This window comes from Theropithecus gelada, chromosome 5, assembly GCF_003255815.1.
Source record: "Theropithecus gelada isolate Dixy chromosome 5, Tgel_1.0, whole genome shotgun sequence".
NCBI classification, from domain to species: domain Eukaryota; kingdom Metazoa; phylum Chordata; class Mammalia; order Primates; family Cercopithecidae; genus Theropithecus; species Theropithecus gelada.
The window spans coordinates 174,811,238-174,837,252 of NC_037672.1; the positions used below are offsets into that span (position 1 = coordinate 174,811,238).

General features: G+C 34.8%; 1 long non-coding RNA gene across 1 annotated transcript in view; it reads left to right on the forward strand.

Moving 5' to 3' along the window:
- Positions 1 to 2,562: 2,562 nt before the first annotated feature.
- The window catches only part of LOC112624211, a 32,215-nt gene continuing 8,762 nt past the window's right edge, over positions 2,563 to 26,015 (forward strand). The window contains exons 1-3 of the long non-coding RNA XR_003119365.1: positions 2,563 to 2,642; positions 8,381 to 8,483; positions 19,983 to 20,122. This is a non-coding gene — a long non-coding RNA (uncharacterized LOC112624211). The remainder of the gene's footprint in view (positions 2,643 to 8,380; positions 8,484 to 19,982; positions 20,123 to 26,015) is intronic.

Consider the following 26,015-nt stretch of genomic DNA (forward strand, 5'->3'; position numbering starts at 1 on the left):
AATCACATAATATGACTAGGTAAATCAAGAACCAGAATCAAAAGATACTTTACGCTGGCACAGTCCAATTCCAAAACTTAAATGTAACTTTTAATTAACTTAAATGTAAATGTAGCTTTGTGACTATTTTTTCCAGTTATAAACTGAATAAAAGTAAGCAATGCTGCTAGTTAAGAGATTGAAAATAGAATTCTGCATCCTGTGAAAGCACACTATAATGCAATGTATAAGACCTGGCATCTTGGTGTAGAACATGTCAGGTTTATTTTTCCAAATCAAAGATATTAACAATGTTGGAAGATATTTCTATTTTCATATTTTGAGTTTTCAATTTTAACTTTTAAATAGCTTCAATAACACACTTATTCTTGTTGTAATATATTTATATTTCAGTACTAATCGTTTATATATCTTTCTGATAGTTGACAATTTTTACAACAAATCAATTTCATTCATTTATGTTACATGCTTTATCCATTAACCCAGTATTTGTCTTTAGCTCTAAAGATGTCTGAGTCAATATCACTTAGGCTAATGACAAGAGAAAAATTTGAAGAAAATTTAACTCATCCTAGACATAAGATGTCTATCCTGTATTTTGAAATCACCAGAAATGGGCTTTTATGGTGCTGTCAGAAACTTATTAATTTTGATGTTCAAATGTGTTTATATATGTGCATTTTGAATATCTACATATATAGGTATATCATATATATCTTAGCTTGTTGAACATCTATATCTTTAATAATTTATGCCCCATTGAAATGATATAGATATGATACTGTATGCTATGCTAAAACCATAGTCTAAGAGAAATGTATGTAAAAGACAAGGGCCTTTCCAAGAAAATATCCTAGTCAAATAAGACATCAACTTTCCACTAAAATTGCCATTTACTAGGTCAGGATATGTATACTTATTTGGAAGAAGACACAGCCATGTGGATAGAAAGGTTATGAAGTTCTATTTCTTATAATTATTTTAAAGAGTCTGAGATTATAATATTTCTCATATGTAGAAATGATTTAATATTCACTTAAACCTTTCTCAATGTATGGAACACATTTGAATATGACATTCATTTAATTAAACTATATATTTAGAGTTTCCTTGAATGACTTTCTCTACAACCCGACTTCAACAGATAATTGCCAATTCTGTGCATCCTTTTATAAAACTGACTCCTAAATACAATTAATTAGTAAGTTTTGAAAAACTCCTACATCTCAAGGATGTCTTATAAAAAGGCAAAGTTAATGATTTCAAATCTTAATTTATATTAAATCAAACTATTCCCATCATGTGCTGAAAGAATTACCTTGCTTTAAAAATTGGAGAAACAGAAAATATAGCCACTCGATAACCACTGCATCACTAACCTTTATAGTATATGACCTATTGTGCCATTTAGGGTCAGGATCCCTTTATTCATTCTTAGATAATATATCCATTGCTCCCATATCTAGAAGGATCTATTTAGAGGCAAATGCTATTCAAGTACTGTTCTACAGAAATAGAAAAACACAATGTCATGGTGTTTGGAAGTGAACTGATGATGCATTGCACTAGCATATAGAGACATCGTTCCCATAAAACTTGTAACATTATAGTTCAGGGACTATTTAACCTTTAATACAAATCATTTTTATTGTCCCAATAGAACTCGAAACACTTTATTCTTTATATTTCTCTTTGGCACTGTGTACCAACTACATTATTATTTTGTCAGGGTGCAAAGAAAAGTCATGTTAAGTCTAATCCATGTGCAAACACTTCTGAAGAGCTATGTAGGAATGTACACATCTCCATCAAATATAGAACATGAAGACTCAAAATTTGTCACTGATGACAGAATATTTATGAAATAAAATGATCTTCTAGACTCTCCTTTATTTTCAGAATTACATAGTTTTCTGCTTTCTCTTTACATGCTATCAGTGATGTGCTTTCAAATAATTCTAATAATTCTGCAAGATTGAATAGGGAAAATGCCAGAATAAAACTTACTGCTGCCATTGTGTTTATTTTTCATACTGTCTATTTGTTAGTATTTACTTCTAGGTTTATCTGGCATAACTCACCAGAAAAAAACATAAAGTCAATTTATTTCTAACTTTAAAAAGTATTTTTTGGTAGGGACTTAAGTTCATTTACATTAAAATATATCTTCTGAGGAAATTGGTTCTTCATCTTTTGCTAGTTTGTTTTGTCTTGCTATCATGTTCCTTATTCTTTTCTTTTTACAGTTTGCCAAAGACAAAATTATCAAGGGAGATAGTACAGGGAAAAGGGGAAACAAAAGAAATACAATATAACTAAATTAAGTGCTTTAAATTCCAGCGAGAAAATAAAAATGATTTGTGTTAAAGGTTAAATAGTCTCTGAACCATAATGTTACAAGTGTTATAGGAATGATGTTTCTATACTCTTGTGCAATGCATCATCAATCTACCACCAAATACCACTGACATTGTATTTTTTTTTAAATCTCTTAAGAACATCATTTTGGTACCACATACCTCAGAGACAGTTCTTTTGGAAATTATAAATATATTTCTTTCTGGGATCAAAAGAATCCACATCAAAATGAAAGATGAAGTGTTGAATCTGAATTCACAGCTGCTTTATGCAATCTAGAAAGAGTACGGGATTTCTCATTTTAGTTCACTTCTCAAAGCTTTGTAGATAGAAGCCTGAAATGATATATTTGAATTTTTAAAAATATTCTTCTTGTCTGGCTGTGTAAATGATTGCAATCAATCAGATTTTCTTTGTTCAAGAAAAAAACATGAAATTACAATATGAATATTTTTCACATGTAATTTTAGTTATACAGTGGGCAATGACTGACAGCTTAACAACGTCCCACTGTGGCAAGAATAATGCGTTATTTTTGGAAAAAATATTTTTACTTAAGAAAAGTTAAAAAAGTCTCCTTGGAAAACAGTTTTGAAGGTCACAAACGTATATCTGGAGTATATTATTTTACAATTTCATAAACTAATTTTAAAAAATGTATTAAGATCTTATCTGCTACAAAAACAAAAATCTGCAGCAAAAACAAAATGATATATTTCGTGGCTGTTTATAATACACAAACATTTCAGAGAAGTGTCATTGCCTATTTCAAAAGTATTACATTAATTACAAAACCAATTTTAAATATTGGAAAAATAATTATATTAAAAAAATAAATTCCAATGGCAGAATAGATTCTTATAATCAAACGGATCCTTTTTCTGCCATTTTGAAAGAAAAGCTATGTTCACTGGACGTTTTATAGTTACACTGTTTCTATATATCAAAAACTATATTGTGATTTTGCTTGAAGATTCTAAAATGAGTTCAATTTTCAACTGTAAATGCACAATATTTGCTAGAATTTCCCCCTTTGAGTTGGAGATTTCACTGTAAAACTTTATCCATAAAAATTTAGTATAAATATTATTGTAATCAAATATTATACGGAGTTTGAGAGTGATGTCCACAAAATGGTAAAACAGAAGGTCTCCTGGCATCACTCCTTTCAAAAGAGTACAACAGGAAACTATTCAAACCAAAAATCAAGGAAGTAGTGGAGAAATCCCTGGGTCCCTGGGGAGTTTAGACTTTATCTTACATCCAATGGGAAGCTATTTACAGGTTTTAAGCAAATGATTATGTCTGTGTTTTAAACGTATTATAGTCTAGAGGCTTCATGGAATTACATGATTTATAATTTATAAATTTATCATACATAACTGATTAAAAGCAAGCTTAGAAGCATAAACTCAAGTTGGAAAAGATGGGTTTGACATAAAAGCTTAAACGTGTTTCATTTGTTTGCTTGTTTGTTTCTAACACAAGTTTAACCTACATGTGAGTCACCTTTGGATTGGTGAGTCTAGAGTTTGATGCAGACAATCTGGGCACAGACATTTAGAGAAGGTCAGTCCACAAATGATGCTTAATGATCCTGGGTGATGATCACTTTCTCTCCAAGGAGAAACTGCATGGAAAGAAAGGTCCACATACACTCTGCAAAACTTAAAAATGGTCACATAAGAGGAGCAAGACTAAGACTCACATTTTCTCTATCTTGAAAGGGACAGAAATAGCCATATACATAGGAATAAATCATGTTTCTTATAATTATTTAAGGAGTCCAAGGATAGAAATGATTTGCCAGGTAACCATTTAGTGCTTGCTGCATTTATAATGTGTGAATTTGACAGAGAAGCCTGAGATGTAGGGGAAAACCTGGAGAGTGAGAAGGTTCTCAAGAAGTAGTGGTTGACTTGGTCAATGCTGAAAGATCAAGAAAGTGAGAACTCCAATTGGTCATTTGGATTTGGCTACGTAGTCACTAGTGACTTCTGTAAAGAGCAGTTTCAGTGGAGCGTGGGGACAGGAGACCTACTGAAAATGCATCAGAGAGTGAAGAGGAGGTAGGGGAAGGGAAATAGCCTGTGTGGGAACAAACAAAACAAACAAAAATGTTTTCAACAACCCTCCTTGTTTGATCCTTCACCCTTGCGAACGTCTTACCTCAGATCACTGCGCTCATACAAAATGTAAATCAAAGGCAATTATGAATGACTCAAAGCCAGAAGTTCTAGCAAACACATTATTTAGGTGGCAGGATCGTGATGTAAAATGATCCCCACAGGTTGGAAAGATACAAATATAGGTTAGCTTTTTTTTTTCATGTCAGTTTTCCAAATTCACCAATGACACTCCCTGCTATTATTTTTGATATTTCAAGGATTCTACATAAAAATATTCAAAAATCTACCTTCATAATTCTTGGTCTTCTGAACTCTGATAATTTATCTTTATTCCAGTTAACATACTTTCATAGCATCAACAATAGTAATAATGGTTGCCAGTTCTAGATTTCTACCATTTACCAACAATAACCCAATTAGTTTATTAATTTAATCCTCATGGCATAAATTGAGGTTTAGATCATTTGTGCAGATAAGGAAGTTGGCATTCACAAAATTAATTAAATTGCTTAAGCAATTTATTTGTTTTTACATCTAATTAAATTATTTAATTGTTTTTACCTAGAATGTTTCACCTCTAAAACCCACAAATTCTTAAATTTGGATCAATTCTCAATACTGCTTCTTCATATGCCAGGCTGCTGAGTACAACAGAGAAAATCACACAGCTGGCTAGATGAATATCTAATTTATCCTATGTATTCATACTACAAAGCACTATCAGAAATTTCATCTGGGTTCTTTCTTTTTTTTTTGGTCACTTTCTCGTTTCTGCTCTGCCATGACTCAAACACTTCTCTGTTCAAACATCTTACCCAATATCCATTATAATCTTCATTGTCAACAACTTCGTATCCTATTTTACAGAGATATTTGAGACCAGCAGATTTAAACTTGCTTTAATATCTATCTTTATCTTTATAAACAAATGTATTATTTTCCCACATTCATTTTTGTCTCCTTTGTTCCAGGCTGAAAGAGAAAATTGCCCCATTCAGAGTTGAAGGTTATTCTTTCTGTGATTTCCATCTGAAATATACTTCTTTAGATCCATTCTTCACTGAGAAACTACAATTTGTGCTTCAAAGCCCTGCTTACATTTTCCTTTTGTGAAATATTCTCTGACACAGGAATTTTCGGCACGTTCCCCAAACACAGTAATTTTTCTATAATGCTAAGGCTGTACCTGTACGCACATTCATCGTACTTATCACTGCATGGTTCATGAGGTGGGAGGCAAACATGGTTGCATATTAGGAAAAAAAAGTTTCCCAACCCCTTTTGCCACATACTGTGATTCCATAGGATTGAGACAGGACTTAGAAATTGATGATTCATAAATATTGCTATGTGATGATAATGATCACCCTGGGTTGGAAACCACTGAATAGTGGAAGGAACATAGGTCTCAGGTCTGAGGGAAACAGCTTTAATTTCAGCTCCAAAACTTAATAGAAGAATGGTTTTCCGCAAACTTCTCAAATATCTGACCCCCAGCAATAAATCTTGTCCTGTTTTCCAACTATGTTGGGATTTCTACCACGTCTGTCTTCCCATTTCTATCAGTAGCCCCAGTCATCATCATCTCTCTCACCTGGCCTATTGCAACCCCCTGGCTGATCTGATTCACACTTGCTTCCTCTATTATATTTTCTCCATCTAGAACTGAGAGACTCCTTTATGGAAGAGTTATATAATGCCACTTCTCTCCTTAAAAATCTTCCAGGAACTTCCTCCGACATGCAGAGTATAATCCAAATTCTTCACAATAGCCTATATGACTGTATAACTTGCTGTTACAAATTTCCCTTATCCTATTCCTGTTATTCCTTTGAATTCTCCTACTTCCTTTTCAATTGTTTATTTCAACGCAGCCATGCTGGACTCCTTAATGTTCCTTGCTACACTAGACAAGCTCAGGCCTCAGAGTCCTTGGATTTAATACTGTTTCTGTGTAGACTGTTTCCCTGCAGATATTCATACGACTCTCTTCTTCCCTTTATTCAGATTTCTTATCAAAATCATCTCCCCTAAGAAGTCCTCCTGGCAAAAGAGTATGCACACGTTACACTCACTCTTACTCATCACCACAAATTACTGACTCATTTTTTAAAAAATTTGTTTTTGTCAGTTTCCCTGACAAGACAGGAAAACATGATGTGAATTGAAGAGGCCAGGGAATTCTGGACAAGGAGTGCATGAATGGTTCTCGTTGCTGGATGAGGAAACACTGGGGAAAGATAGCAAGTGATCATATTCCATCCTGACCCACAGGGTCACTCGCGGTGGTGCTGAGACCTTAGCAGCCAAAAGCCCGGAAATAGGATCTGATTTCTTAGTGCCTGTGGAAGGCATCAAACCAGGAAAAGTGATGCAACCTTCTCAGTAAGGAGACTGCAATATTTGTACTTCCCTGATTTGATTTGCAAAATGTTCAATCACAGTTTTCCTTCTGTGAGAACAACTCTTACTGGGACTAATACAAACAAAACTTTTTTCTTTTGTCCTCTTTTTTTTTTTTTTTTTTTTTTTAGATGGAGTCTCGCTCTTTCGCCCATGGTTCTTGGCTCACTGTAACCTCCACCTCCGGGGTTCAAGCAATTCTCGTGCCTCAGCCTCCCGCGTAGCTGGGATTACAAGTGCCTGCCACCACACCTGGCTAATTTAAAACTTTTTTCTATATTTAATTTTTTTTTTCTGTATAGTCTGGTTTCTATATTAACAAGCACTGTAATTAGATGGAGCAAAATTTGTTTAGTGTGATCTGGCCATAGTTAACTGGTAGTATTATGGTGAAAAGCTGTATCATATTTTTCCAATTCCATTTCTAGTCTCTAAAACCATTTCTTTCTCACACAGTGTGCATTCAAGACAGAAGTTAAGTGTTTTTGAGTCTGGTTCTAGTAAGCCTAAAATAACATACCAATTATTTTGATTAAAGAAAAAGGCCATGGGTCATTTTCCTCATTAGATTATGTCAGTTATGGTATTGCTGAACATCTATTATATTTTCTCCCAAATAAAAATGGACTCTCTCTCGTTTTATCTTAGTGTTGAATAGAAAAAGTGCGGTCTAGAAGCTGTTATTAGTTTTCCTTTGTAAAATGTCTCTCAGTTAATTAGAATTGTATCCATTTATAAATATTTCATTGCAAATTTATTAAATAAGCTTTAAGTCTTGTCACAGAGGTGAATGGTGATTGTCTAATTTAAGCCTGAATTTTTGTCTGTAACACTGCCTTTGTCTGGTGACACAATTTTGTACGAGCTTAATGAAAGTGAGTTTAGCTTATTCTTTTGTCCTTTTGTTGCATTGCCATGACAATGTTTCATACAGAACTATATTGTCTTTTACTTCACCCTTTACCACTTTATTATCTGTTCTACCTTTAAATGACTTCTCTATTAATTTACACAGTAATCCATTGTGTGTTGGTGTATGCCACCAAAAAACAAAAGCATCTAAAAATATGATTACTGCATATTCATTGGTCATTCATTTACTTTCCATGTGGAATATTTAGGTGAGGTTCGTAAGAACTGGAAGACTTATCAGCTGTTTCAAAACAAGTATATAATAAGTGTGCCAAGAGACATTATCTCATAGAAATAAACCGTGAATGTTTGATGTCCCCTCCAGTTTACTCCTGTACTTTAGTACACATCATAATGCATGTTTTTCAAGTTTTTTAATTAAAGTGACTGAGCATTTTTCTGTCATTTCAAAATACCATATTCAGCATAGTGATTATAGGGAAATCATTTGGAGAAGGCAAATGACTCTGAATTCTTTCTAGTCCTGGCTAAAACAGACTTTAATAAGACCTTATCAAAGTCAGTTTAACTCAAAGGGTCTCAGTAAATTATTATTTTCTTTTTCTTTCTTTCTCCAGGGTCAAGCTGGAGTGCATGGCACAATCCTGGCTCACTGCAACCTCTGCCTCCTGGGCTCAAGGCATCCTTCCACCTCAGCCTCCCAAGTAATTGGGACTACAGGTATAAGCCACCACACCTTTTTTAGTAGAAAAAGGGTTTTTCCATATTGCCCACGGCATTCTCAAACTCCTGAGCTCAAGCAATCCACCCACCTTGGCTTCCCAAAGTGCTGGGATTACAGGTGTGAGCCGCCACACCTGGCCAGTATTCATTTTTTATGGGGGAGTGAGGGGTCAGTTTTCTGACCCATGAAAGCAGATATTGAGAGTTTGAACATTTTTAATTTAAAATAAAGTTTTATATAAGATCACTTTTTGTTAATAACTTAATTGTTCCTTGGATGCTGTAGATTAAAATTTTAAAGACCATCAAGATACAACTTTATATACACCACGTGCCTTATTAGGTGATTTGGTCAACGACAGCCCACCTATACAACAATGATCCCATAAGATTGTAATACTATATGTTTTCTGTACCTTTTCTATGTTTAGTTACATAAGTATTTACCACTGTGTTACAATTGCCTACAGGATTCAGTAGAGTTCATGCTGTATAGGCTTGTAGACTAGAAGCAATAAGTTATACCATATAGCCTAGGTGTGTAGTAGTCTATACCATCTAGGTTTGTGTAAGTACATTCTATGGTGTTTCCACATTGACAAAATCGCCTAACAATGCATTTTTGAAAATATATTTCCATCATGGAGAGACATGACTGTCCTGCCTTTTGTTTGTACCACTGTGTTCTTATTCAAAGAAAAATATACACATTACACACAACTTTAAACTCTTCTTCACACTCACGTTAGCAATTAAGAATGCAGGAATGTACAGTACATGCACTAACTGTGCCTTGACCATTTGCTGACCTGATACATGACTTAATATCTTAATATATTTGATCTCACTTGAGGAAATCGAGTTTGGAAAAGAAAATGTGCACTTATTGTAAATAAAATTATATTAAATGTTTCTTCCTAGTTTAAAATAATTTTTCAATAAACCAGGATCCCTTAAAATTTTCTCATTAAACATTGAGCTATTTTTCTTTTATTATAAATTACCTATAAAAATAGTGGCTGTCTCTCTTGATTAAAAATGGATTGGTATAATGACATACTATTAGATCTATACCCTTTCTATTGTTTTTATCTTCTAATTTATAGAATAATCATGACTATGATATCAGGAACAAAAATGTCCTCAAGAACAGGTACCTAATTGGGAGAAAACTTGACACTTCCCATTTCCATTTTAGGAGTTAAAAAAATCTACACGTTCAGTTATTTTTATAGTTAAAAAGTTTAATTTTGTTTAAAATACCACAAAGTATAAAACATGATCTGAATATTGTTAAAATGTCATGCAAATTAGAACCATGCTTATTCAATTTGAATCAAGGTATATTTAAGTCATTTTTTTCATAAAATTATTGGGATTAATATTTAGTAACCTAAATCATTTTTATAAAGTGATAATAAAACAGATTGTCCTAAGAGATTGATTTTGTTATGACTGCATCTAAAGAAACTAAAATGCATTGTGGCAGGAAGGACTAGTGTCATTTATAGTGACATTCAAGTAATCTGGGGGTGATAGATGCTTGACTCTGCTAAATTTATGCTAGGATTAGCACTATTTATCTGCTTTTAGTGTGTTAAATACTCAATGAAATATGTGTTTATGAAAGTAATTCTGTGTTTTTCAAATTTCATGACACTCTTAATAAAACTGTTAAATTAACAGCTTTATGGGGTTATAACTGATATACAAAGAACTACACATATTCAATATGTAAAATTTGATGAGTTTGAACATACACAAACACCCATCATATCATCACCACAATCAAGGTAATCAACGTATCCAGCACATTTTAATAGTACGATAAAGACTACTCCGCCTTTTAAGAGTCCTGGTAGTCTCAGTGAAACAAAATCTCTTGATTTTCAACATTCCTCTAATGTATCAGTTCTTTCCAACTGGGATTTACCAAGCAATGTCATTTTGTGTTGAATTACCATGAGTTTTTAAAAGATGCTAAATGAAGTAAAGTATGTTAGAATTTGATTGCCAATCAAGACTTTGATATGCGATCTGAATTTTTAGACCAGTGGTTCTAAGGTTGGTGAGGGAGAGGGGCAGTTGTACTGTGTGGGAGACACTTGGCAATGTCTGGCAATATTTTAGTTGTCACAATTGCAGGCTGCTGCCAGAATCTAGTATATAAAGGCCAGGGATGCTGCTACATGCCCTACAAGGCACAGGGCAGTCTTGTAGTATCTGGCTCACAATGTCAACAGTGCTGAGGTACAGAAACACTGATTTAGATTAATCATTGTGCTCAAAAGTGAAGAGTGAGCAAAATGTGTTGTTTGCCTTGCGAATTTTGGAGGAAAAAAAAACAAAGCTCCATCCAACCATTCTACATTTCTGACATCTGTGTTACATATGATTGGAGATTCTCTTTCTTCTAAATACCCATTGTGTGCTTCAATGACTGCTGGGATAAGAGCCACTTGTTCCTACAGTAATTGTCACAGGATAGCTGCCAGATGGTAATACTGAGAAGGACAACATGAAAAAAATTCTATGTGTTTTTTTTTTTTTTCTTGTTTCATTCTATCTTCATAGGCTATATAAGTTGGTCTAATGTCTGAAATTTGTTCTACCTTACTTTAACCAGAAGACATAATTCCTTCATGCAAATAGCACCTAAATGGTGAGCAGACATGTCATGTGAAATTCCTTTAATATATCTGCTCATTATTGGTCCCTATGGACCATTTAACATTATTCAAAGAGGAAAGATTTTTCTTTTTCTTTTTTTTTTTTTTTTTTGCCACTGAAAGAAAATCTGGGTAGGCCTATGACTCTTCTGTTCACTCTTGGAGAGTGCTGTGATAACTGCTTGGAGAGTGCTGTGTCATAAATACTATTATAATGCCCTGACTTTACGATATGTATAGCTATGCATTTGATTTAAATCTTCACTGTGACATGTAAGACTGGCTTCAGGCAGGCTGTTGCCTGTGAATAGGCATGACCAGCTTGTTCTCTCTTTTCCATTTGACTTTTTGCAAAGCCTCTCAAATTGAAATACAGAAAGGGGCATAGTCAGAGGGTAGACTTTTACATAGAGGTGCTGCTCTAGAATGAATCTGCGTTCACTACTTCTGGCAGGATTTTAGTATGGACTTTTACTAGTTACTAGCTTATTTTAAGGTTTCGTGGTGTCACTGAGGCGCCTCTGCTTGGACTCTCTGCTATGATGTGGGCTACAGTCACCCTTCCCCTGAGTACTACTCCCTGTATGCGTCTGATTTTTCAGGGGCCCCATTCATGGAAAACTCTGAGTCTCACTGTATACACACATGATACTCTTGAGCAGGACTCACACTGACTACAGGCTGACACTTCCCTGAATGACAAATTATCTGGTCTATAAGAAACATTTACCTATCATTTATCTTGACAGATTCTAGCAGTAAATTTCCTACCAAAGAATTTTGGCAGAATTTCTTTCTTCTTGATGGCTTACCTTCAAACTCCATGAATCACAGATCAAGGTGACCTTTGTGAGTCACCTTTCTCTAGGCTTAAGCAGGTAGCCTCTTTCCGGTCATCCACATTTGGAGAGAATGTCGGAACTCAGCACACACAGCAACAACACTCTCCAAGGTAATCTCTCAGTCTCCATTCTCTCAAACTGATATGCCCAGCTACGTTGAAAACCTGAACCTTTGTAGGCTCAGAACTTACTTGGATAACTGACATTCATTGTCAACTGGGGCCTGAGTCTAAATATCTAAGATACCATTTGTGATTACTAGAAGAATTCACATCACAATTTGCTCATAAATCAAAATTTCATATTTGGAAAGATGATAGAATGAAATCATATTGATACCATTGTTCTCATGCCTCGTTCTAATGATTAAAAACTGTAAACAACATATGTGCATAAAATACTCTGGAAATTACAAATGCACATATGTCTATATACATATATGTTTATACACATATTACATGTATATGTATATGTACACACATTACACGTATATGTGTATATTACACATATACATATGTATATGTATATATATGCATGTGTGCACAAAATACACATATATGTGCATAAAAGATATATGTATATATGTGTATACATATGTGTGTGTGCATATATATATATTGTTTTTCTTTGTTAAATGTTTTACAATAGTGTAATTTTCAATTTTGGTGTGAAGTCTTAAGTAACTGATGTTAAGACAGAAATCTAAGAAAGTTATTTTAAACAGTAATATTTTGGCAATGCAAAGCTAGCTAGTAATATTGCTCAGACAATACAAAGCTAGTTCTATTCATATTTGTCCTGCTGATCTGGAAGATAAAACTGATCTCTCCCTGCAAGGGCTGCACTAACTGGAATGAGACATTGTGTTTGTTGGACCTATGATCTTCTTTACAGAGAAAAGCAATTCATAAAGTTAGAAAAGGGCACCATGTAAAATCCAACGCACATTTTGTAGAAATAGCATAAGGATTGCTGAGGGGGGTGAGAAAGACTAAATAATAGCAACAACCAAACCAAAAACAACAAGAAAATAATCCCTATTCTCCATTGTTTATTCTTGAGAATATGACATAGAAAAAATATGCCTAAGAAAATGTATCGTAAGGGAGAATGTTATTTGTTTATTTTTTCCAAAGGGACTTGTTATTTTTTTTTTTTGCACTGTATTTATGTATTGTTAATATCTTTTTATAACTTGAATATATTTTAATTCTACAGCTCTGGATCAAGGCATGCAAATATGCTATTTTGATCTTGTATTTTAGTTTTGTTTTTTTCTTAATTCCATGTAGCACACAGGATTATTATGAGAAAATGTTTTAGATTTACCTGTATGTTAAACAATTTTATTTTTGTTAACTCTTCTTCCATCTCAGCTTCTTTATAAGATTATTTTCCTTTTTCCTGAAGTATGCCTTTGTAGGCTCCTTCACTGAAATTGTTTTGCCATGTTGATGGATCAGTTTTTATTTTTCTGAAAGTGCATTTATTTCTCCTTTAGTCTTGAATACTTGTGCTTTGCTGGATGAAAAAACTTACTTGATCCTAATTCGCAGGCATAAGGGGCTTAATTTAGAGAGATTTTCTTGTGGAGGAAATGTGTCTCCTGCTTCACCCAAGGACCATGAATTCCTAACAACGCGGTACTACTTTGTCTTCCTTTGAGAGGCCTGGTTAGTGTGAGAACCTCAGAGTCGGCCCTCCACCAAGGATATAAACAACGTTATTAGTGGCGTCTTCCATTTCAGGAAGATAATTACAATCGTTCTTACAAGGAGTATTTCACAAAGGAGTATATTTAAATTTTATTTGATCTGGGATAGAAGGGTATACCTAAAGGTGTTCATGGTATATTGTGAAAAATTTTCTAAATTGTAATTTAAAAATAATAATGTTAACATACTAAAAATAAATCTAATAATCGTAGTGAAGTTTTTAAAGGTTGTCGGAACCTTTTCCCCCTGCCTTCTTTGTACAAGGCTCAGGTGGTAGACTTGTTAAGTAGTGAAATGAGATATTCAAGGGTAATGCCTAAAGCACAGTGGATTAATGACTATTATAACAGATAATACTCTTTAGATTGTTGTTTGATCATACATGGGATGACTAGGTTCATGTTAATAATGCACAATGGTCTTCAGTGGGGGAAGCAAGGGTGAAATTGAGATTTAACACAGAAATTACAGATTTAATAATTAACAACACTTTACTACTCAAAAATTAATTTTCAGATCACAAATTTTTTATCTATTTTGTTCCAATTTTAATTATTGCCTCCAGATTTCTTATGTAAATAAATTCTTATAGATGGTTAGATAATGTACCTCTCATTATTATTGTTTGTCTTAAAATGGAATCAGTTTACAGCTAGAATGACATCATTACCACACTGGATCTTATAGAAGGATCCGCCAGACCTCAGTAGTTGTTCAGAGCTCCAGGTTCTGTCAGTCAGGATGCAGGGTCTAGACAGCCCTCTACCATGTGGATGTAGCAAATTCTGTAACCACTTCTTGCTCAGATTACATGATACTTAAAACTCATCAAGCCAAACTTGAGAGGAAGTGGCTCTTCTGGCAAGATTTCTAGTGATCCCAGAATCTTTGTGAAGAGAAACTCATATTTGTTTACAAAGCTATTATAATATGTATAAAACACTAAGATTTAATTTTATATTAATATTTGTAAGTATATTTTTGTTCTGGCATTTGATTTAAAAATATAATTCCAGAAAGTAAATCTTATAAATAATACATAACAATAGTCATATAAACTTTTATTTTTTATTTTTTGAGACGGAGTCTCTGTTGCCCAGGCTGGAGTGCAGTGGCCGGATCTCAGTTCACTACAAGTTCTGATTCCTGGGTTCACGCCATTCTCCTGACTCAGCCTCCCGAATAGCTGGGATTATAGGCGCCCGCCACCATGCCCAGCTAATTTTTTTTTTTAGTAGAGACGGGGTTTCACCATGTTAGCCAGCATGGTCTCGATCTCCTGACCTAGTGGTCTACCCACCTTGGCCTCCCAAAGTGCTGGGATTACAGACATGAGCCACCGCACCTGGCCTAAACATTTTTAAAAAAATTTAATTCTACTCTTTATGGCTGTTGGTCAGAATTGTTAAAATATAAATGTAATAAAAGCCCTAGTACCTAGCCACTAGACCACCAGGAAGAAGTTGAATCCCTGAATAGACCAATAGCAGGCTCTGAAATTGAGGCAACAATTAATAGCCTACCAACCAAAAAAAGTCCAGGACCAGATGGATTCACAGCTGAATTCTACCAGAGGTACAAGGAGGAGTTGGTACCATTCCTTCTGAAACTATTCCAGTCAATAGAAAAAGAGGGAATCCTCCCTAACTCATTTTATGAGGCCAACATCATCCTGATACCAAAGCCTGGCAGAGATACAACAAAAAAAGAGAATTTTAGACCAATATCCCTGATGAACATCGATGCAAAAATCCTCAATAAAATACTGGCAAACCGGATTCAGCAACACATCAAAAAGCTTATCCACCATGATCAAGTGGGCTTCATCCCTGGGATGCAAGGCTGGTTCAACATTCGCAAATCAATAAACATAATCCAGCATATAAACAGAACCAAAGACAAGAACCACATGATTATTTCAATAGATGCAGAAAAGGCTTTTGACAAAATTCAACAGCCCTTCATGCTAAAAACGCTCAATAAATTCGGTATTGATGGAACGTACCTCAAAATAATAAGAGCTATTTATGACAAACCCACAGCCAATATCATACTGAATGGGCAAAAACTGGAAAAATTCCCTTTGAAAACTGGCACAAGACAGGGATGCCCTCTCTCACCACTCCTATTCAACATAGTGTTGGAAGTTCTGGCTAGGGCAATCAGGCAAGAGAAAGAAATCAAGGGTATTCAGTTAGGAAAAGAAGAAGTCAAATTGTCCCTCTTTGCAGATGACATGATTGTATATTTAGAAAACCCCATTGTCTCAGCCCAAAATCTCCTTAAGCTGATAAGCAACTTCAGCAAAGTCTCAGGATACAAAATTAATGTGCAAAAATCACAAGCATTCTTATACACTAGTAACAGACAAACAGAGAGCCAAATCATGAATGAACTTCCATTCACAATTGCTTCAAAGAGAATCAAATACCTAGGAATCCAACTTACAAGGGATGTAAAGGACCTCTTCAAGGAGAACTACAAACCACTGCTCAGTGAAATAAAAGAGGACACAAACAAATGGAAGAACATACCATGCTCATGGATAGGAAGAATCAATATCGTGAAAATGGCCATACTGCCCAAGGTAATTTATAGATTCAATGCCATCCCCATCAAGCTACCAATGAGTTTCTTCACAGAATTGGAAAAAACTGCTTTAAAGTTCATATGGAACCAAAAAAGAGCCCGCATCTCCAAGACAATCCTAAGTCAAAAGAACAAAGCTGGAGGCATCACGCTACCTGACTTCAAACTATACTACAAGGCTACAGTAACCAAAACAGCATGGTACTGGTACCAAAACAGAGATATAGACCAATGGAACAGAACAGAGTCCTCAGAAATAATACCACACATCTACAGCCATCTGATCTTTGACAAACCTGAGAGAAACAAGAAATGGGGAAAGGATTCCCTATTTAATAAATGGTGCTGGGAAAATTGGCTAGCCATAAGTAGAAAGCTGAAACTGGATCCTTTCCTTACTCCTTATACGAAAATTAATTCAAGATGGATTAGAGACTTAAATGTTAGACCTAATACCATAAAAATCCTAGAGGAAAACCTAGGTAGTACCATTCAGGACATAGGCATGGGCAAAGACTTCATGTCTAAAACACCAAAAGCAACGGCAGCAAAAGCTAAAATTGACAAATGGGATCTAATTAAACTAAAGAGCTTCTGCACAGCAAAAGAAACTACCATCAGAGTGAACAGGCAACCTACAGAATGGGAGAAAATTTTTGCAATCTACTCATCTGACAAAGGGCTAATATCCAGAACCTACAAAGAACTCAAACAAATTTACAAGAAAAAAACAAACAACCCCATCAAAAAGTGGGCAAAGGATATGAACAGACATTTCTCAAAAGAAGACATTCATACAGCCAACAGACATATGAAAAAATGCTCATCATCACTGGCCATCAGAGAAATGCAAATCAAAACCACAATGAGATACCATCTCACACCAGTTAGAATGGCGATCATTCAAAAGTCAGGAAACAACAGGTGCTGGAGAGGATGTGGAGAAATAGGAACACTTTTACACTGTTGGTGGGATTGTAAACTAGTTCAACCATTATGGAAAACAGTATGGCGATTCCTCAAGGATCTAGAACTAGATGTACCATATGACCCAGCCATCCCATTACTGGGGATATACCCAAAGGATTATAAATCATGCTGCTATAAAGACACATGCACACGTATGTTTATTGCAGCACTATTCACAATAGCAAAGACTTGGAATCAACCCAAATGTCCATCAGTGACAGATTGGATTAAGAAAATGTGGCATATATACACCATGGAATACTATGCAGCCATAAAAAAGGATGAGTTTGTGTCCTTTGTAGGGACATGGATGCAGCTGGAATCCATCATTCTTAGCAAACTATCACAAGAACAGAAAACCAAACACCGCATGTTCTCACTCATAGGTGGGAACTGAACAATGAGATCACTTGGACTTGGGAAGGGGAACATCACACACCGGGGCCTATCATGGGGAGGGGGGCGGGGGGAGGGATTGCATTGGGAGTTATACCTGATGTAAATGACGAGTTGATGGGTGCAGCACACCAACAAGGCACAAGTATACATATGTAACAAACCTGCACGTTATGCACATGTACCCTACAACTTACAGTATAATAATAATAAATAAATTTAAAAAAAAAAAAAAAAAAAGCCCTAGTACCATCTTATGTCTTATAAAGAAAAATTACTTTTAGCTTTTATAGTGAAGCCCACCAAAATGATTCAGTTTGCCAGTATTTTTCAAAAACAATGTTAACCTATATGGCCCATAAAAAAAGTAAACTCAGAAAATTTCTTTCTTAAAATCTTGGTAACTTCACGGATACATAGTAAGGTAGGCAGGCATTGAGTCTCCAACTTAACCAATTATTTGAAACTTTCCAAAATAGTTTTTTATTTTGCTTTGAGAGATGTGCAAGTTCACCAACATAGAGAAATTCTTCAGTTTTCAATCATTTTAGTCCTTTGTAATAGTACATGGGCATAAATCAGAGCACTTGTATAATAATAGCCTACAGTAAAGAATAGATGTTTCAGCCAGGCATGGTGGCTCACACCTGTAATCCCAGCACTTTGGAGGCTGAGCTGGGCGGATCACCTGAGGTAAGGAGTTCAAGATCGGCCTGGCCAACATGTTGAAACCCTGTCTCTACTAAAAATACAAAAATTACCCAGGCGTGATGGTGTGTGCCTGTACTCCCAGCTACTTGGGAGGCTGAGGCAGGAGAATTGCTTGAACTCAGGTGGCGGAGGTTGCAGTGAACCGAGATTGCACCATTGCACTCCAGCCTGGGCAAAAGAGTGAGACTCCGTCTCAAAAAAAAAAATGTTGCAAAGTGTTTTAAAGAATTATTTACAATGCATAATCTGGCTTCTTACATTAATTTCTTATTTTTAAATCTAGCCCTTTGAAATTCATCAACTGTCATGTATTATTTTCAGATGAAAATAATCAGTGATTATTGAAAATGGAATTTAAAGTTCTGTGAATTAGATGGGAAACAAAAACTTGCCTTCAGTTTTTACAGATTCCACCAGACTGTGAAATCTGTGATGTCATAGATTTTCTCTATTTTGTTTGCTGCTGACTCTCTAGCACCTACAAGAGTGACCCACACAGTGAACACTCCGTTTGTGCTTACTGAATAAACAAAGAATCTCACATGTGGCCACTGCTCACTTATTCAGCTCAAAACCATGACTCTCTGTGTCACATTATTTTATCACTTCTCTTATTCTAACACCTAGCTTTTATAATATGCTTTTCCTAGCATTATAGTTACATTTACACAGATGATTTTATTTAAAAAATGCAAACCATTGTTTACAAATGCCACTCGAAGCCAATAAAGAATTAATTCCTTTAAGATATATACTTGCACATATTGAGATTTTCAAGCAGAGTCAGACTTGAAAGCCACCAAATGAAAGCGCTCTTATGTGTGTCTTATCACAGAGGCTGAGTACCAGGATTTTACTTTTAAAATTTTTATGTTGTCTCTCTCCCCTGCTCTTCTAAATAGAAGGGAAAAAAACAGTATGTTGGCTATACAGTCTTTATGTTACATTTTCTCAGAGAAATGTTTAGCAATTATAAATAGAAAGAATAAGAACCCAAAAGCATGACCTGAGTCATCCCTTGCTTGTATTTTTGTGGGAAAGTTGAGTCTCATCCTTTTCAGTTCTGTTGCTAGCCTGGGAAGCTGAAACCACAGTGCCTTCCAAACGATAACCATAATTTTCTCCCTTCTACTTTATTTTCTTATATTTTTCATCTTATAATGAGCAGTTACAAAAACTTTTGGGTCCAAATGTTTTACCAAGTCAGTTAACTTACTTCCTAACCTTTTTGAACAGCCCATTTGAAGTCCATTAACACTGTGACTCTAAAAAGACTAAATACAAAGTTTTACTAAGATAAGTCATCATGTTGAATAAATACACAAATATGACCTTTGGTATGGATGTGCACGTAAGCAGTGGGGTAAATGCCTCCTTGTATTTAAAAGTAAAGAATTCTGTACTACAAGTAGAAATCTACCTGCAAAAACACACACAGTCTGGCTGTAGCTACAGGTAGCATGCATGTTCCTTTTACATGCGAGTCAGAAAACCGATTTTATTATGCTCTGTGTTAATCATCAAGGTAGTGAGGGCAAACCTATTGGGATATTGTGCATTCCTTGCAGAGAAAGCAAAACAAGCAGTTGAATTTTCTTTTCTTAGGAGAGAAAACAATGCGGTCATCTAGAATGACACATTGTCATCACTGGGGCACGGGAGAGGGGTTGAGCAAGTCAATGGATGTTTTCTAGAGCCTAGAGAATATGTGTGATACTCTGAAGTATATTTTTTCTAAATCCCAGGTGAGTATGCAATGCTAATGTGAGGTAGAGATAATTATTATTGTCATAAGCATTATTACTTAACATGCTTTTCCTCTTATATGCTACACATTATGATATATGCTTTAAAATATTGGTTTGATTCTCACAACAAGCCTGTGGGTTTGGTATTGCTGCCAATAGTTAACATATTTGAAAAAGCTGGAAGAGATATAACTCGTTTCCATGGAATCAATCAACCATTGATATATAAAAGGAGACTAGTTCTTTTAAACAAAGGGAAAGTGTGACTAAATAAAACTTTAAATGTAAACAAGTGCAAAAACGCTATCGGGATTGGAGATACATTTTTAAAAATTTGCTATGTATTTACAATTAAAAAATATATTAATGAAGTATTTTGAATAGAGTTTCCTAAGTCTAATAAGGTTTCCCAGGGCATGAGTGACTAAAATACAAACAAACAGGCTTCTAAACATATTCTCCTTCACTGTTTCATCAATGCCATACATACTTATTAATGGTTTAGAAAAATACACCCTGCTATGGTTTATTGCCAAATAGCATAGATATAAATTACATCTCCAACACTGACATGCCACTACGTTATTAACAGGGCCACGGAGGCCATTGAAACTACACTGTATGCACATCTACAGTAAAGGGCATATTGAATGGTAAGCTTTAGTATTTTAGTGTATTTAATTTGGCACACTTGGTGCTGTTCTTTGTGGATGTTAATCTTTTCAACCAATACAGCAGCATGTCAGTATCTTCATTTGCAGGGTATAATAGGCTTATATCCTGAAACAATAAACTTATAATAGCTTGTCTGTTGCTTGGTGGAGATATGCACATTCAGCATGAACAAGGTGTCGCATGCCCTATTTTTGCTCAAGGTTCTTTATACATGCCCTTCCTTTCCTGTCAGGAACACAAGCCACATTTATAAGTTTTTGCTATAATACCAACTGCATAGTTTGGAAATTTTCCAGTGTAGTACAATTCACTTTCTTTTTCCATTATTGATAAAATTATAACTAGGTGCATCTATATTTGAAATGTGAAGTGAGCATTAGACTGATTTTTAATGTCACATTGAGACTGATTTCTTTTTTAGGACAGAAGTAAGATTTGGAAAAGGTGCATGCTTGTAGTATAAAACAGAAATATATGTACATAAAGGATCTTAATACAGATTACTTCTTTTGACCAATGGTAATATTCAACTTGGTATTCATCAGTGGGTAGGTTTGAATCCATTCTATTTAACTACTTTCTTTTCTAATTTCATTTCTGCAATACAGTAGATATATTATTAAGAACCAAAAAATGAAACAAAACACTTATAGGTCATTTAATAAAATATTTGTCTTCCAAATATTCTAAAATGGTATTAACACATATTCTATTTAGAACTCTTACTTCCCGTTATTATCTGTTATATTAAAACAATTGAGGTATAAATTTCTAGATAAAAGGGCGTTACTCTAAAATCCCTTTCAAAAGATTGCAGCCTCAGATGTATACTTTTATTGAATGACCCCAATGATTGTGCTGCTTCATTGCATCTTACTTCTAACATTTCTGTCCTATGCACAAGATTGAAAAAGATCAAATTTGATTTGTGGCAGTCACTACTTGTCATCTTCAAATAAGTATTTGCAGATTAAACAAAGCATGATTCTAGAAGTAAGCATTATTGAACCTATTTTAGAAAGACTTTTGTAAAATTAACCCATTTTTTTTACCATCAAACTTATATTGTAGGAATAGAATGCCTGTCCCATGTATTTCCAAATGAAGCGTGACTTTAGAATGTGCTCCTCTTTATGCAGGTCCAACTCATCACTTTAAAGCTTTTCAAATCAAGTGCACTGGCACCACATACTTAACTGAATTTCTCGAAGATTTTATGGTTATTATCTAAAATACTGTACTAGCCTATCTATTATTATTAATAATCTATTATTAATAATCTAATATTATTAATAATCTAATAATCTATTATTCTTTAAATTATTTTCTCAGATTGTATTTCAGTTTTAGTGATTAAGTTTCTGTTTTGCAAATTAATACAATCTTGGGGATTGCATATATTTTAAACACACATACAGATAACACACACACATTACATTATTAATCTAGAACACATTATTAAATCTAGAACTTACTGACCAGTGTAAGTTTTTCCTCTACCTTTGGGAACCTTGAGCATAATAGCTTTGTTCATTAGATTGTACTATTAACTACAGATGATTAAATGTTGCTTTAGAAATTGCTGTAATAAAGTGATTTAGGCTTACCAATGTAAGTCATACAAGCCTTATTAAAATAGTAGTAAAAGTCCATTTATCTCTTAAACAACTTTAAGGACTTTTCAGAAAAACAATAATGTATTTAGTATACTCCCCTATAAAGGAGTTTCTGATTTTTTTCTCAGCAGTCTAAAATCAGCATAGAGCATTCTGTATATTAATTTCAAGACAGATTTATGTTTCATATTAAATAGAAGATGACATATTTCAACTATTTTGTAGTGGAAAATAAGGCATGGAAATTTATCAGCCTGGGTATTCTATTGCGATCTTTTTTCTAAGTTGAAATGCTTCCAATGACATGCCCAAAAGAACAATTTTTACATGAATTATTCCATATATATGTATGCATGAATATGTGTGTACATATATATGTAATTTCTTTGGTAATTTTTTGGATTTTTAAAAATTTTATTTTTTACTTTTGTAGAAATAGGGTCTTGCTATGTTGTCCAGACTGACCTCAAATTCCTGGTCTCAAGCAGTCCTCCTACCTTGGCCTCCCAAAGTGCTGGGATTACAGGTGTGAGCCACTGCACCCAGGTAACTTTTGGTGCTTTTGCACACTCCTCAGCTTTCCAAGAGGGATTCATGATGGGCATGACACCTCCAAAAAATAGAGTGACTTGGGACAAAGATGGTAAACAATATTTGCTTGTGTTAAGGAGTTCTGCCTCTCTGAGGTGCAAGGGTTTTTATAAAACATATAAAAAAGGGAATAATTTTACTTTATAGGATTGATGTGTTAGATTTAAAATCTATGAAATGCCATTCACTATTCATGTCACATGGTAGATGCTCAATGAATGATAGCTTTCACTAATATTACTAATAAGAAAGTAGTTGTTAAATACAGAGATTTTATAGCCAAATTATTTCTCTATTACTTCTTAGTTATTTATCCTTTCCAAGTCAATTAACTTCTCAGAGCTGCAGGGTCCTCTTCTATAAAATAGAGATAAAACTTGCCTCTCAGTAATTAATAAATACAGCATAAAGTGCACAATAAAACTATGAAAAATGTTACTCCCATTTTCTTGTCTCATAGAGGATGCAGTCTTTAGTTATTGAAGGTTAACCAAGTAATTAGTAGTGTTTTATGCAGAACCAGTTGGAGGGGAGTCTGGAAAGACAACTAAGAAACAGGTAAACATTATAAAAGTTACCAGAAATATTACAAATGTTATTACTTCATGCTACTAATAATGCATTTTAGAACTGAAGGAGCTGCACAACTTAACCAAAATGTAACAGGAGGAGGGAATGTGGAAAGAACTGGATTCTGAGAGTGCTTAGTCAAGATGGGTGGAGATTATGTCAGAAGTCAAGAAAGCTCCTGGAACGGAAGCACCCACCTGTTGGATAGGAGTTCCATCCTACCATGCATCTGGGATGGCTCTTAAAGCTGAGAGAGAGACAACTATGAGTGAGGGAGCAATGTTATTGTATGGCAGGGGGTTGAATAAAGGATCTAGACTGTGGGCTGCAGTGGATGCTATGATATGTTGCCAAACCCCCGCTTAAGACTGAAGCACTCGTTCCCCAGCTGCTGGGAGTGTTGCTGGCTGATTATGTAAGCGAGGCCCGCCACCTTGGAATTGAAATCATCCTCTGAAGAATAGAGGGGCCTCATCAAGGTGTGTGGAAAGCAGCCTCTACCCAATGTCTGCTTGATGTGGGTGGTATAAAGATTTCTGCTCTTGTCTTCAAGGTGGGTGAGTTCTGAATGGACACTGGGGTCTGGCACTCCCTGTGGAGTCTGCCAAGGTCCTGGTCGTGACCACATTGCAGTTCAACACCTTCTACCATTTCTACTTTATTCTACTCCCTAGCTGACTTTCTTTTTCCTTTTTGTAAGGTATACATAACATAAAGTTTACATTGTAACAATTTTTACATGTACAGTTTGGTGGCATTAAGTACACTTATACTATTATTTTTCAACCATCACCACAATCCATCTCCAGGTCTTTTTCATTATCCCAAATTGAAATTTGTAACCTTTAAACAATACCTACCCATTCTCCCTACCCTCAGCTCTGGCAACCACCATTTTACTTTGTGTCTTTATATATATAAAACCCCAAGCCAATTTCCATCTTTTAATATTCATATTTAATATTTAATGATCAACTAAAAGAAATCAAAATCAAATTATTGTATCAAATATATTTCAAAATAAAAAATTTTACCTGGGAATACAAAAATATATATTTTTATGAAGAACCCACAGTTTAGTTAAGAGGTCATAGCATAACAAACATCCAAGAATCTCATTATCTCCCTCCTGTTTTTTTCTTAAACTTTTCTGTTGATGCTCACTTGATGTCTCATAATTTTAAGCCAAATAATCTTTTTGCATCTTTCTTTTACTGTCTCTTCATTATTTTGTTGGTGAGTAACACTCTTATAATTCATTTTTCAAAATACTTTCTGATTCTTGCATGCATTTACAGTTACAATTATTTTGCACTCTCATTGATCTGTTTCTTGGCTCCTGTTACAGATTCCCAGGAACCAGTCCTGCTACTTTTATCTGACTGATTTCCTGCTTTTCATGACCAGGTATGAAGCACACTCTCTTCCAGTTGTACAGTTGGAAAGACCGAACTCAAAGTCTGAACCACCATGTTCGGAAATACTAACTGTGCGAACTCGAATCAGCTTTTTCCTTCCAACTTTTATTTTAGGTTCAAGGGGTGTATGTGCTGGTTTGTTACATGGGTAAATTGCAAGTCACAGGGGTTTGGTGTACAGATAATTTTGTCACCCATGAAATCAGCATAATACCTGATTGGTAGTTTTTTAGTCCTCACCCTCCTCCCACCCTCCACCCTCATGTAGGCCCCAGTGCCTATTGTTCCCTTCTTTGTATTGTTCCCATGTATACTCAATGTTTAGCTCCCACTTATAAGTGAGAAATGCGGTATCTGGTTTTCTGTTCCTGCGGAACCAATTCTTTAACGTATTTTAGCCTCGTTTTCTACATATGTTAACTGGAAATCATCATTACTTCTCACTAAATACTATAGGAGACATAATACAGCTTACTTTTTATTTAAAAAATTATTTAAAACAAATATTTTTAAGTTCCAGGGCAGGATGTGCAGATTTGAAAATTTTTTAAAAATATATTTTGTGTAAACAATGTAAGAAGAGTGTAGAAGCCAGGATGTTTGCTGATACACATGACAGGTGATTGGAATCTTTTGAATGTTCATATGTGTGGCTGCCCATTGAACAGCCTGGTTGCAAGAAGTTTAAGGCACTAGAGGAAATACACAGAGAGATTAGACAATGCAATTGTTAGTAAAGCTCTGTGGTAGGCCTAGTGACTTCACAGCAAATAAGTAGGAATTAGTGGTCTTTTCTGGGCTCAGAGGCCTATTTAAAATTTTAGATTTTAATGTACTATGAGCTTTACACCTTCTAAGGTCTTTTGCAGTGCAATTTTGCCAATATTAATTATTCTGAACTTATCCTTATAATTTGTATTTTTACATCTGCTATATCCTTTTGATTTATTGCTTTGATCTTATTTTAGGTTCAGCAATAAATTTTGGTTGAGGTCCTGATCACTCCCGTTAATTTAGTGA